Source organism: Musca autumnalis, unplaced genomic scaffold, assembly GCF_047663935.1.
Source record: "Musca autumnalis isolate F117 unplaced genomic scaffold, ASM4766393v1 scaffold_3, whole genome shotgun sequence".
NCBI lineage: Eukaryota > Metazoa > Arthropoda > Insecta > Diptera > Muscidae > Musca > Musca autumnalis.
Genome location: NW_027411866.1, coordinates 204,233,865 through 204,245,927, shown reverse-complemented (window position 1 = coordinate 204,245,927; position 12,063 = coordinate 204,233,865). Strand labels below are relative to the sequence as shown.

At 39.0% G+C, this 12,063-nt stretch overlaps 1 protein-coding gene and 1 long non-coding RNA gene across 3 annotated transcripts in view; one reads left to right on the top strand and one right to left on the bottom strand.

Annotated features, from left to right (window-relative positions):
* LOC141398746 (uncharacterized) overlaps positions 1-12,063 on the bottom strand; it is a 640,964-nt gene that overhangs the window by 23,276 nt on the left and 605,625 nt on the right. The gene's annotated exons all lie outside the window — the stretch shown is intronic.
* The window catches only part of LOC141398747 (uncharacterized), a 99,354-nt gene that overhangs the window by 46,065 nt on the left and 41,226 nt on the right, over positions 1-12,063 (top strand). The window lies entirely within an intron of this gene.

Here is a 12,063-nt window from a genome sequence, read left to right as displayed (position 1 = left end):
GGCCCAGAAAAAGAAATTGTAGATAAAATAACATTTCCGTTAACTTTTTTACAAACATCCACAAAGATAATCTTAACAATGGCAACAACACATTTCAATATTGTGTTGCAAATAAAAATGTTCAACACAATTTTTCTTATTTCCATAACCATAACGTTCCAAGTCGTTAAATCAAATCCTATAATCCATAAAAAAAATCCACTCAACATCAAATACGCCTTGTTGTATTCAGTCAACTGGAAAGAAAACGGAAACATTGAAAACTGATTTAAATGTGTTGTGTGTAAACATTTAACAAAATAGCCTAAAGGATGTTAGGCAGGATAAGATTATTTTCAACATTCAAAAGATGTGAATCAAAATACCATAACATTTATAAAATTTACACAATATTTTCTATAAATAGGTTTATATCTAGAAAGGAATAGAAAAAAAAACCATAGTAATAACAAACACACCTTTGGACTGAGTGGAAAGTTTTTCATCGGAGCTGGAGTAAAGAAAGCGAAAGTTAGTTATAAGATTTTTACAACCTGGGCACAGTGCGAAATATGGGCACTTTAGTGGAACTTCACTCATAAATGTTAATGTAAAGGACTTAACTTACTAAAATTCTCCAAAACTGTTTCTTATATAGTTGTGGGTCATATGTGGATAAATATGGGCCACATAGATCCGCGGTTTCTTATAGCCGCCACGTATCGGTGGTGATCGCTTTTACGTATTAGGTTAATTTTTCAACCGATTTGGCTGCAAATTGGTCTATAGGGTGGATGGAGAACATCTGAACAAAATTTTGTCAATATCTGTTCGCGTTTTGGTATAGTCCCCATTGAGCGATACCGGCCGATATGACATGTTTTAAAGGCTCCAGGCACATTTACCAACCTATTTGTTTGACTTTTTTCTTCTTCATAGGTAGAAAAGCGCTTTGCGAAATATTAGCATCGGTTATCGTTTTGCTATAGCTCCAATTTTTATACCCTCCACCATAGTATGGAGGGTATATTAAGTTTGTCATTCCGTTTGTAACACATCGAACTAATCATTTGCGACCCTATAAAGTACATATATATTTTGGTCAGGATAAAATTCTAAGACGATCTAGCCATGTCCGTCTGTCCGTCTGTTGTAATCACTCTAGCGTCCGCAATAATTGAGATAGAGTCCTGAAATTTTGCACCCGAGGGTCTTTTTTCCATAGGCAGGTCAAGTTCGAAGATGGGCTATAACGGTCCATTCTTTTGTATAGCCCCCATATAACGATACCTCCGGATTTCAGGTATTTTGACGTTCTTCGCCACATTTGAAGACCGAATTAACTATAATTTGGAACTTAGGGTTCCTAGTGATAAATTAACTTATATCCCAAAGGATATGGACATAAGTCCATGTTTTGGTATAGTCCCCATATAACGGTACCTCCCGATTTTCGGTATTTTGAGAATTTTAGCCACAATTTTTAACCGAACTATCTGCAATTGTACATTTGAGGTTCTCAGTGGTCATGAAACATCTCCAAGAAACGTCGTCAACATAGATCCATGTTTTGGTATAGACCCCATATATCGGTACCTCCCGATTTTCGGTATTTTGAGAATTTTAGCCACAATTTGTAATCGAACTATCTGCAGTTTGACATTTGAGGTTCTCAGTGGTCATGACACATCTCCACCAAATATCGTCAATATAGGTCTAAGTTTTGATATGGCCCCCTTATAACCGTACCTCCCGATTTTCGGTTTTTTGAGCATTTTAGTTACAATTTTTAACCGAACTAGCTGTAATTTGACATGTGAGGTTCCCAGTGGTCATGAAACATCTCCACAAAACATCGTCAACATAGGTCCATGTTTTGGTGTAGCCCCCATATATCGGTACCTCCCGATTTTCGGTATTTTGAGAATTCTAGCTACAATTTTTAACCGAACTAGCTGTAATTTGCCATTTGAGGTTCTCAGTGGTCATGAAACATCTCCACCAAACATCGTCAACATAGGTCCATGTTTTGGTATAGCCCCCATATAACGGTAACTCCCGATTTTCGGTATTTTGAGAATTTTAGCTACAGTTTTTAACCGAAATAGCTGTAATTTGGCATTTGAAGTTCTCAGTGGTCATAAAACATCTCCAACGAAACATCGTCCATGTTTTGGTATAGCCCCTATATAACGGTATCTCCCGATTTTCGGTATTTTCAGAACTTTAGCTGCAATTTTTAACCGAACTAGCTGTAATGATCGGTATTTTGAGAATTTTAGCTACAATTTTGTTTATTCAAAAATAATCGTCAATACAGGTCCATGTTTTGGTATATCCCCCCATATAACTGTACCTACCGATTTTCGGGAATTTTCAGTGGTCACGAAATTTGTTCACTAAAATTCGTCAACATGGGTCCATTTTTGAGGGTCTACATTGTTTTGATGAAACTACCCTCAATTTGACTCTTGAAGTTCCCTGCAGCTATAAAACTTTTCCGCCAAAAAATTTAAAGATAGGTTGACTCTTTGATATAGCCCCGTAGGTGGTACCTTTCACCTAGCTGAACACATTTTTTTAGATTAGATTAGATTAGATAACACTGTGCAACAAAATGGAGGTGAAAGTCTGGGGCACGGAAAATTCCTGTATATTAAAACCCCGAAGGACAGATCCGCCGTGAGTCGAACTTAACGACTTTTTACTTGTTATTTTTAGTATGGTGTCATCGGTATAACATTTATTTTACAAATTGAACGTTTCCATTGAGCATATGTTTATATAATTACACGGTTCAGCAAATGAGTCACCTATCACCTAAAAGCATCTGGTGTAACTATGATTTTTTAGGTACTTTACGATGTCCATCAAAAACTGCTCCAAACTGCTCAGCTTTTAGGCTAAAGAGGGTTATACACTTTGATACGACCAAAAATGTGCCTCATCGAAATAATGGTTTTAGACCCCAAGTATGTTTGTACGATATCCGTTTCAGACAATTTTAAACGCAAAATGTGGAATAAGTGCAGTTTAGTGGCACCTCACGAATCGTTATGAATTTTTTTGTAGCAGGATGTTCGTGCGGCCCCCGTTACGTCTTTGTAATTTTTTTTGAGGGCAAGTCCATAGTTGCCGAGATAATGGCGCATAACCTCAAAAAAAAAAAAAAACGCTGTACTATGTCGCGAGTTCCAATAAACGGTGGCCAAATATAAAAGGAGTTGGTGTTGGCAGATGAATTTTGATATAAATACTTATAGTTCACTGACAATGTCGAGAGCAAAAAATTGGGAAGGTCGGTCCACGTTTTGGGGTGGTCACATGCAACAGTACTTCTTAATGTTTCCGTATTTTGAACATTTTAGCTAAACTTATCAACCAAATTGGTTGAATTTTGAGATGTGGGGTTTTCACTTTACAAAAAACTTTTCCGATAAAAACTATGGACATAGGTTTACGTGTTGATATAGATAACGGTACCTCACGATTTTCGGAATTTTGAAGATTTTACATATGTTTCACGCCCACATACGCCGACATTTTTTTTGAGGGTTCCCGATGGACCAAAAAACTTTTCTAAAATTATGTACATAGGACCACGTTTTGATATAGCTCCAATAGAACGGTATCGCCCGATTTTCGGTATTTTCAAGGTTTTAGCCACATTAAACAACCAATGTAGCTGATATTTGGTATTTAGTCTTCGCCAGGTCTTGCGAAATATTTTTACAGAGAATTGAAGGTATTGGTTCACGTTTTAATATAACCTCCGTGGAACGGTACCGCCCAATTTTCGGGTTTTTAAGGTTTTAGCCACAGTATCCACCCAAAATTACAGAAATTTGGTGTTCAGTCTTCATATATTTTTGTAAGTTTATTGAATACATCAAAATTTTTTCTTCAAATAAGAGAATTTTCCTTTTTCTGAGAATATTTTTGACCGATTAATGGTAAATAAACGACACATTTTTTGTTAAAAATCGAAATTTTGACTTTGTATTCTTTTCCTTGACGGTGTATTCTTTTTCGGGGACAAGTCCATACTTTTTGAGATAATGGCCTTGGAGCTCCAAAAAATCTGCCGGCACTAACTAAACTTGGTTGTGCCTACCATACCACTCGCGTACATACTTGGATTACGTTCAAATATGGAACGTACATCGTACCACTCCTTAGCGTATCTCCCACACAAAATTTGGAACATGTAAAGTTTAAGGTTTTTTTTTTTTTATACCCTCAGCCTTTAGGCTAGAAAGGGTATATACACTTTCATACGGGCAAAATGTGCCTCATCGAAATAATGGTTTTAGATCCCAGGTATGTTTGGACGATGTGTGTTTCAGACAATTTGGAGTCGATTTAGCAATGTCCGTCCGTCTGTCTGTCTGGCTGGCTGGTGCGCACGGTAACTCTCAAACGGATGAGCCGATTTGGTCCAAAATTTGTTTTTGTAACTTATTTTTGTTCTTTCGTCTATATTCGTAATATTTTAGGCATCCATAGCTCAGCCCCCAGAAGACGTACATACCTACTTTTTCGTATACCAGATCCTTATATACATAGTTAGGAATTCCTCATTTAAAAATTAGCGCTCTACATTTGCGCTAAAGCGAGTAAATCGATCTACAAAATTTGACAATTCGTGTGAGAAGAATAAAAAAATTTACAAAAACAGGGGGTTAGTTTAAGTTCGAAGATGCGCCATATCGGTCTACTCCTTCAGGTACCTCCCCACAAAGGTACGAAAATGTCCGGAAAATTTGTGCGCACGATAACTCTTGAAGGGAGTAACCGATTTGGTCCATACTTTGCACATCGTGAAATGTGTACCAGGCTTAGATAAGGTTTCAATATGAACTCAATCGGTCCACTCCTTTTGGTATCACCCACACAAAATTTCGGAAAGGTTCAGTTTAGGGCCTGCTCTCGAACCGCTTTGATTTTTATTGTAGCAACTTATATTCACTGCCCCCCATACGACGGTACAAGTTTCATCAGGGGCAAGTCCATACTTCCTGAAAAAATAGCCTGAAAAATACAAAAAAAAAACCTATAACACCATGTGTAGTGGTTGGAGCGCAAGATAACTCTTGAACGGATGTACCGATTTGGTCCAAATTTTGGCGTTAGTAATATTTTAACCAAACTTAGTTTAAGTTCGAATATGAACCATATCGGTCCACTCCTTCGGATACCTCCCACACAAAATTTCGAAAAAGTTCAGTTTAGGGCCTGCTCTCGAATCGCTTTGTTGTAGCAACTTATATTCTCTGCCTCCCCATACGACGGTACAAGTTTCATCAGGGGCAAGTCCATACTTCCTGAGAAAATAGCCTGAAAGGTGCAAAAAAACCCCTATGACACCGTGTAGTGACAGATTTGGTCCATACTTTACACATCCTAATATATCCACCAGGTCTAGGCCAGGTTCGAATATGGACTATATTTGTCTACTCCCTCAGGTACCTCCCACACATATTTTTGGATAAATTTACTTTAAGACCTGCTCTCGCATCACTTTGATTTTTGTTGCAGCAACTTGCATTCGCTGCCTCAATTACGAAAGTAAAAGTTTTTCAAGGGCAAGTCAATTAGATCAAATTCGAAGGTGGAAGGAGTGGAACTTCCGATACCTCCCCCACAAAAGTTCGAAAATATTCGCTAAAATGGTACTCTAAATATTGTTGATATCCCCGCAAATTTTTGCGCTTTAATTCTATCCATATTGTTTTGAAAATCCCCCTAAATACGTAAGTTTTTTTTTTTGGAAAAAAAGTATTTCAATCCTGAGGGTATATCTCTGTTGGCAATGCCGACTGATACTTTTTACTTGCTTTATTTGACAACTTATGTCGTTTGTTGTGTTTACGGCGGTGCCGAGGTAGGCGAAGTGTTTTATTACCTCAAAATTATAGAAACCAACTTCAGCAGTTGGTCCGAGCGCAATGGACGTATTGACGCCATCAACTTGGTCTTCCCGCCGTTTACCGCCAGACCCACTTTAGCAGATTCTCCTTCGACCTTCATAAAGGTAACAGTTACTGCTTTTACTAATATTCCCATGATGTCTATATCATCAGGATAAGCAAGTAACATGTGGCTATTGACGTTTGTCTCTCGTATAAAATTTTCTAGCAGGATGTTGAAGAGATCATGCGAAAGGCTGTCTCTTTGCCTGAAACCTCTTTTGGTACTTAGCTCTTCGGAGAGGTTCTTTCCTATTTTAACTGAGGATCTCATGTCAGTTAAAGTCATTCTACAAAGCCGAATGAGCTTTGCGGGGATACCAAATTCAGACATGTTTGGAATACCTTTGAACGTAGTTGGCTGTCGAATGCTGCTTTTTAATTTACAAAAAGGTGGTAGGTATCGATCTGCATCTCTTGGGTCTTCTCCAAGATTTGCCGCAGGGTAAATATCTGGTCAATGGTGGACTTACCAGGTCTAAAGCCACATTGGTATGGCCCAATTTTCTCGTTGACCATAGGCTTTAGTTGTTCGCACAATATCTCTGACACGATCTTTTAGGCAATCGGAAGTAGACTTATGCCCCTATAGTTAGAGCATACAGTCGTATCTCCTTTCTTGTGGACCGGGCACAGGATACTCAGGTTCCAATCGTCGGGTACTCTTTCTTCCTGCCAGATGGTGCTAACTAGCTGATGAATACACCTTATTAGCGTGTCGCCTCCGGTTTTGAACAGCTCGGCTGGTAAGCCATCGGCTCCTGCTGCCTTATTATTCTTCAGCCGGTTTATTGCTGTCTTTACCTCATCTTGGCCGGGTGGTATACATTCAATACCAGCTTCTGGGATTGGATCTGTGGTATCTTCGTCGACTTCGCTACTATTGGATACCAACAGTTTGGAAAAATGCTCTTTCCATATCCTTAGCACACTATCTGTATCAGTTACAAAATTACCTTGCTGGTCTCTACAGGAGGAGGTGCCTATACCAAAGCCATCAGTTTGATGCTTCACTTCATTCTGGCTCCTGAACATCTCTATTTTTTCACACTCCCGCTTTTTCATCTCTCTCTTTTTCCTGCGGAAAAGACGTTTCTCCTCTCTCATTTTCTCCCGATACCTGTCTCGTGCGCTACGCGTTGCTACGGATTGTAAAGTAGCCCTAAACGCATTTTTCTCTTCGGTAGCAGCACTACACTCCTGATCATATCATGGATTCCTTGGTGGAGGTTTCTGGTATCCAAGTATGGATTTTGCGGCTGTATGCATGGAGTGGGCAATGCTTTGCTATTGCGCTGATGTGTTATCGGGATGAGGATTGATGTGATTAAGCAATTGGGCTAGTTGAGTGGAATATGCTGTGGATATCTGTTGTGATTGCAGCTTACCGATGTCTAACTTTCGTGTTGTGTCTGTCCGTGCTTTATTTGCAACGTTTAGACGGGTACGTACCTTTGCTGCGACGAGGTAATGGTCCGAATCTATGTTTGCTCCTCGGAACGATCGTACATCCAATACGCTCGATGAATGTCTTCCATCTATCACAACGTGATCAATTTGATTACTTGTTCTTTGATCTGGCGACAGCCAGGTGCCCTTATGAATATCGAGATGCTTAAATCTGGTACTGCTAATTACCATGTTTTTTGCAGCTGCAAAGTCTATCAGCCTCATTCCATTGTCTGATGTTTCACTATGTAGACTGAATTTCCCGACTGTTTGTCCAAAAATATTGTCCTTTCCAATTTTGGCATTAAAATCGCCTAGAACAATTTTACTGTCATGGGCGGGACAACGGTCATATGTTTCTTCTAAGCGCTCGTAGAATATATCTTTGGTCTGTTCGTCCTTGTCTTCGGTTGGAGCATGAGCGCAGATAAAGATGATGTTGAAGAATTTTGCTTGTAATCGAATTATAGCAAGTCTTTCTTTCACTGTGGTGAAGCTGGAGACCAGATGTTTTAACCTCTGACCAACTACAAAACCCCAACCAAACTCATGCTTTGTGTCATGGCAGCTATAATACAGTGCGTCACCTTTAGGTGTTGTTCTGACATCTTTCCAAGTCCATCGTATTTCCTGTATGGGAGTAATGTCGGCCTTGTACTTCTCAACTACATCTGTCAATGCGTAAACTGCACCTTCTCTATAAAGTGTGCGAACATTCCAGGTGCAGATTCGCAGATCATGGTCCTTAAAACGTTTGCGGGGTCGTTAACTTTAGAGGGGTTTGTTTTTCTTTTCTTTCGTTTTTTCATAGTAGGCTGCTTTTTTCTAGGGGAGGGTCACTAACCCGACGCCCAAACCCAAGTTTTTAACGTTCTTATGGGTGAACGCGCGGCCCATGTTAGCCCACTACCTTTAACGGGTGTTAAAGGCAGCTCCCCAGGTGACACGACGGGGAGGTCAGTGTCCACTTGAGATGAGAGAGAAACCAAGATAAATCCTGGACTTTACCATGTTAAAGCCGGTCAGAACCGTTCCTTGGTATCTTTCATCCCCTACGTCACCCAAAAGTATGCTTGGACGAAATTCCTTTCAGGCAATTTCAGGAGTAGATTTAATCATATCTGTCGGCCTATCGGTCTGTGTGGCTGGAACGCACGTTAACGCTCCAACGAATTAACCGTTTTTAACACAATTTTGTATCTTATAATATTTTGTCCAATGTCCGAAAACTCTAAATATCCTACACTGACCAACTAAAATTCCTGGTAGACAAAATAACTATCGAAAGTTATGTCTGACATTGGCCCAACCTGACTATCTTTAACAACGTTAAAGCTGTTTCCCCCCAAGATTATTTAAATGCAAGTGATTCAAACGTTTAACCCCAAACAAGCAAACATTATGTTCTCCACGTAGTGTAATCAGTGCCATAAACTTTCAGTCTATAAAAAGTTAAAAGAATATAAATTGTTGAAACATCAACAGCAACAGCAAGGATACTCTCTTAAATGCTATGCAATAATACTTTTTACGCACATACGCTTTGCATTTATGTGGAACATATACCAACGCATAGTTCCGGGTTGGGTAAACGTTTTTTTTTATTTTTTTACAATACACGAAGCACAACCCAACAATCTCGCACATGACGTTGCTCCATTATTTTTAACACATCCGCTGTCTAATGTTAAAAAGTTAACGGAAACGGATGTGGCATAATATGCCATGGCTTTTTCAATAGACATACATACACTCACGCGTATACAGACGCAGGCATTTTAATGGTCGTCACTGGGTCGAGTCATTTCTGTGCAAGTACCCGGTAACACTTTTATTCACACGCTCACTTAGTTTGTACAGCGTGCGTTCAGTGTTGTTATGAATATCATAGCACTCTCATCAAAAGTTAGAGTGCTCAGTTAAAATGAAAGTAATTGTTGCACAGCACAACAATATTATCCTTGTTCGCTTTTTTTTTTTTTTTGGTTTAACTACTTTTTTCTGAGTTGTAGCTGAGATTTTCGTGATGGTACTGACAATGATGATGTTAGCGTTAAAGTGTTGTATGCTGGCGGGCAGTCGTTATTGCTGCAAATGGAGTTGAGTGTGTGCTACTCGTTCGGGATAACAGTGATTATGGAAGATGTTTTAAAACAGGATCAAACTCGATTTTCGATATGTTACGAATAAAGGCTTGTAGTGGCCATTTGAAACTACTGATTTCAAGGAAATGTTACATCTACCTACTGCATCCAGTGTGGAGATAATCCAGATTATACAGAATATAGATGAGAATATTATTTAGGGTTTTATATAAAGCTTTCATCTATACCGGACAAAGTTTTAGTAGTGAAGGGTGAATACGACTTTCGTATTATTAGACAAACTCATTGACAACCGATCACTTCAAGCCTACGTCTATACAACACGTTTATTTCCCCCCTCAAACCAGTGTGCCTGTTCATAAGAAAAGAAAATCTTAAAAGCAACGAACACTGACACGTCACTTTTCATTCAAATCCATTTTCAAAGTGAATGGAAAATTAAATTTAATTGTCTTCATGCTCTGCTCGCACATACTGAAAGTTCAAACATATGCTGCCTGCCATTCCATCCAATCCTATTGCTATTTCTAAAATTCATTCTTAGGACGCTAAACATTCAAGCCGATAATTAAGATGAGATATATAAAATTTATCTTCTATTTGCTAATGACAAACACATATTAATACCCACACTCACATTCACCACCTCCTCACTTACACATTTACACTCAAAGTTGTTAAGAAAACAATTAAATGCTGAAAATCCAAGTGCTAAATGTAATCAAATGACTATTCATTTTGACTTTAGGAAAATAAAAAAAAAGTTTCCTAGTCATCGTGGCATTCGCCTGGAAAATGACAATGACTTGAAAGTCAATTAATGTTAAGTACACATCATTTATTGCCGTAAGGAGTGAATGTGAATGAAGTGTACCTACTTTGTCCCTAAGTGGTTCGTGGCATTGTAAAACGTTTTAATTACAAATAAATCTTAAATGGCAAAATATCTTTTTACTTTTATGTTTTCCGCTGCACGGTTCCGTATACATTATGCGTAAGCTTGTTTGGTTGGGGGAATGGTAATGAACTTTTTCATTTAGGAATGGTGCTGATTTTTATATATTCGAATTTAGGATATTCTTAGAATTCGTTGGCCAAAAAAACCGATGAAATTTTGGGTGGGGGTATGGCACAATAAAAAGGTATTGGTGAGCTACCATCTGATTACTGATTTTTTCCGATTGTGTCCGGCATTTGACAATGTAAATTGGTACATTACATCCCGGCAAAAAATCCCATTACCAAATAATAGTAATTTTTGTAGTCGTACTTAATTTAAGTTTAATTTTAACACACTTCACATGTTTATTTTGCTCTCTGCTGGATTTGAACATGCGAACATCTGATCTGTTGCCAAACACACTACACACTGTGCCACACTTACGAACGAAGTTGTGCACCACCAAGTCATCGTAATTTTGCGAACAAGAAATTGAACACATAGTACTAATTACTTAGTAATGAGTAATGTAAGTAGTGTTGACCTGTAAAAGTTTTAAGAAATAACCCATTATTTCTCAGCCTACCGGTAGAATAGGGTGACGTAGGGTATGAGAGATACCAAGGAACGGTTCTGACCGGCTTTAACATGACAATGTCCAGGATTTATCTTGGTCCCTCTCTCATCACAAGGGGACACTGACCTCCCCGCGGTGTCACCTGGGGAGCTGCCTTTAACACACGTTAAAGAACGTTAAAAACTTGGGTTTTGGCGCCGGGTTAGTAACCCTCGCCTAGAAAAAGCAGCCTACTATGAAAAAACAAAAGAAAAGAAAAACAAATCCCTCTAAAGTTGACGACCCCCGCAAAAGTTTTAAGGACCATGATCTGCGAACTTGCACCTGGAATGTCCGCACCCTTTATAGAGAAGGTGCAGTTTACGCGGCAAATGTACTTGACAAGTACAAGGCCGACATTACTGCCAAACAGGAAATACTATGGATTGGGAAAGGCGTCACAACAACACCTAAAGGTGACGCACTGTATTATAGCTGCCATGATATAAAGCATGAGTTTGGTTGCGGATTTGTAGTTGGTCGGAAGTTAAAACACCTGGTCTCCAGTTTCACACCCGTGAATGAAAGACTTGCTACAATTTGAATAAAAGCAAAATTCTTCAACATCAGCTTTATTTGCGCTCATGCTCCTACTGAAGACAAGGACGAACTGACCAAAGATATATTTTATGAGCGCATAGAAGAAACACATGACCGTTGTCCTGCCCATGACATTAAAATTATTCTAGGCGATTTTAATGCCAAAATTGGAAAGGAAAATATCTTTGGCCCAACAGTCGGAAAATTCAGTCTCCACAATGAAACATCTGACAATGGCATGAGGCTGATAGACTTCGCCGCGGCAAAACACTTGGTAGTTAGCAGCAACAGATTTAAACATCTCGACATCCATAAGGGTACCTGGCTGTCTCCAGATCAAAAAACAAGAAATAAAATTGATCATGTTGTGATAGATGGAAGACATTCATCAAGCGTGTTGGATGTGCGCTCGTTCCGAGGAGCAAACATAGACTCGCATCACTACCTAGTTGCAGCAAAGGTACG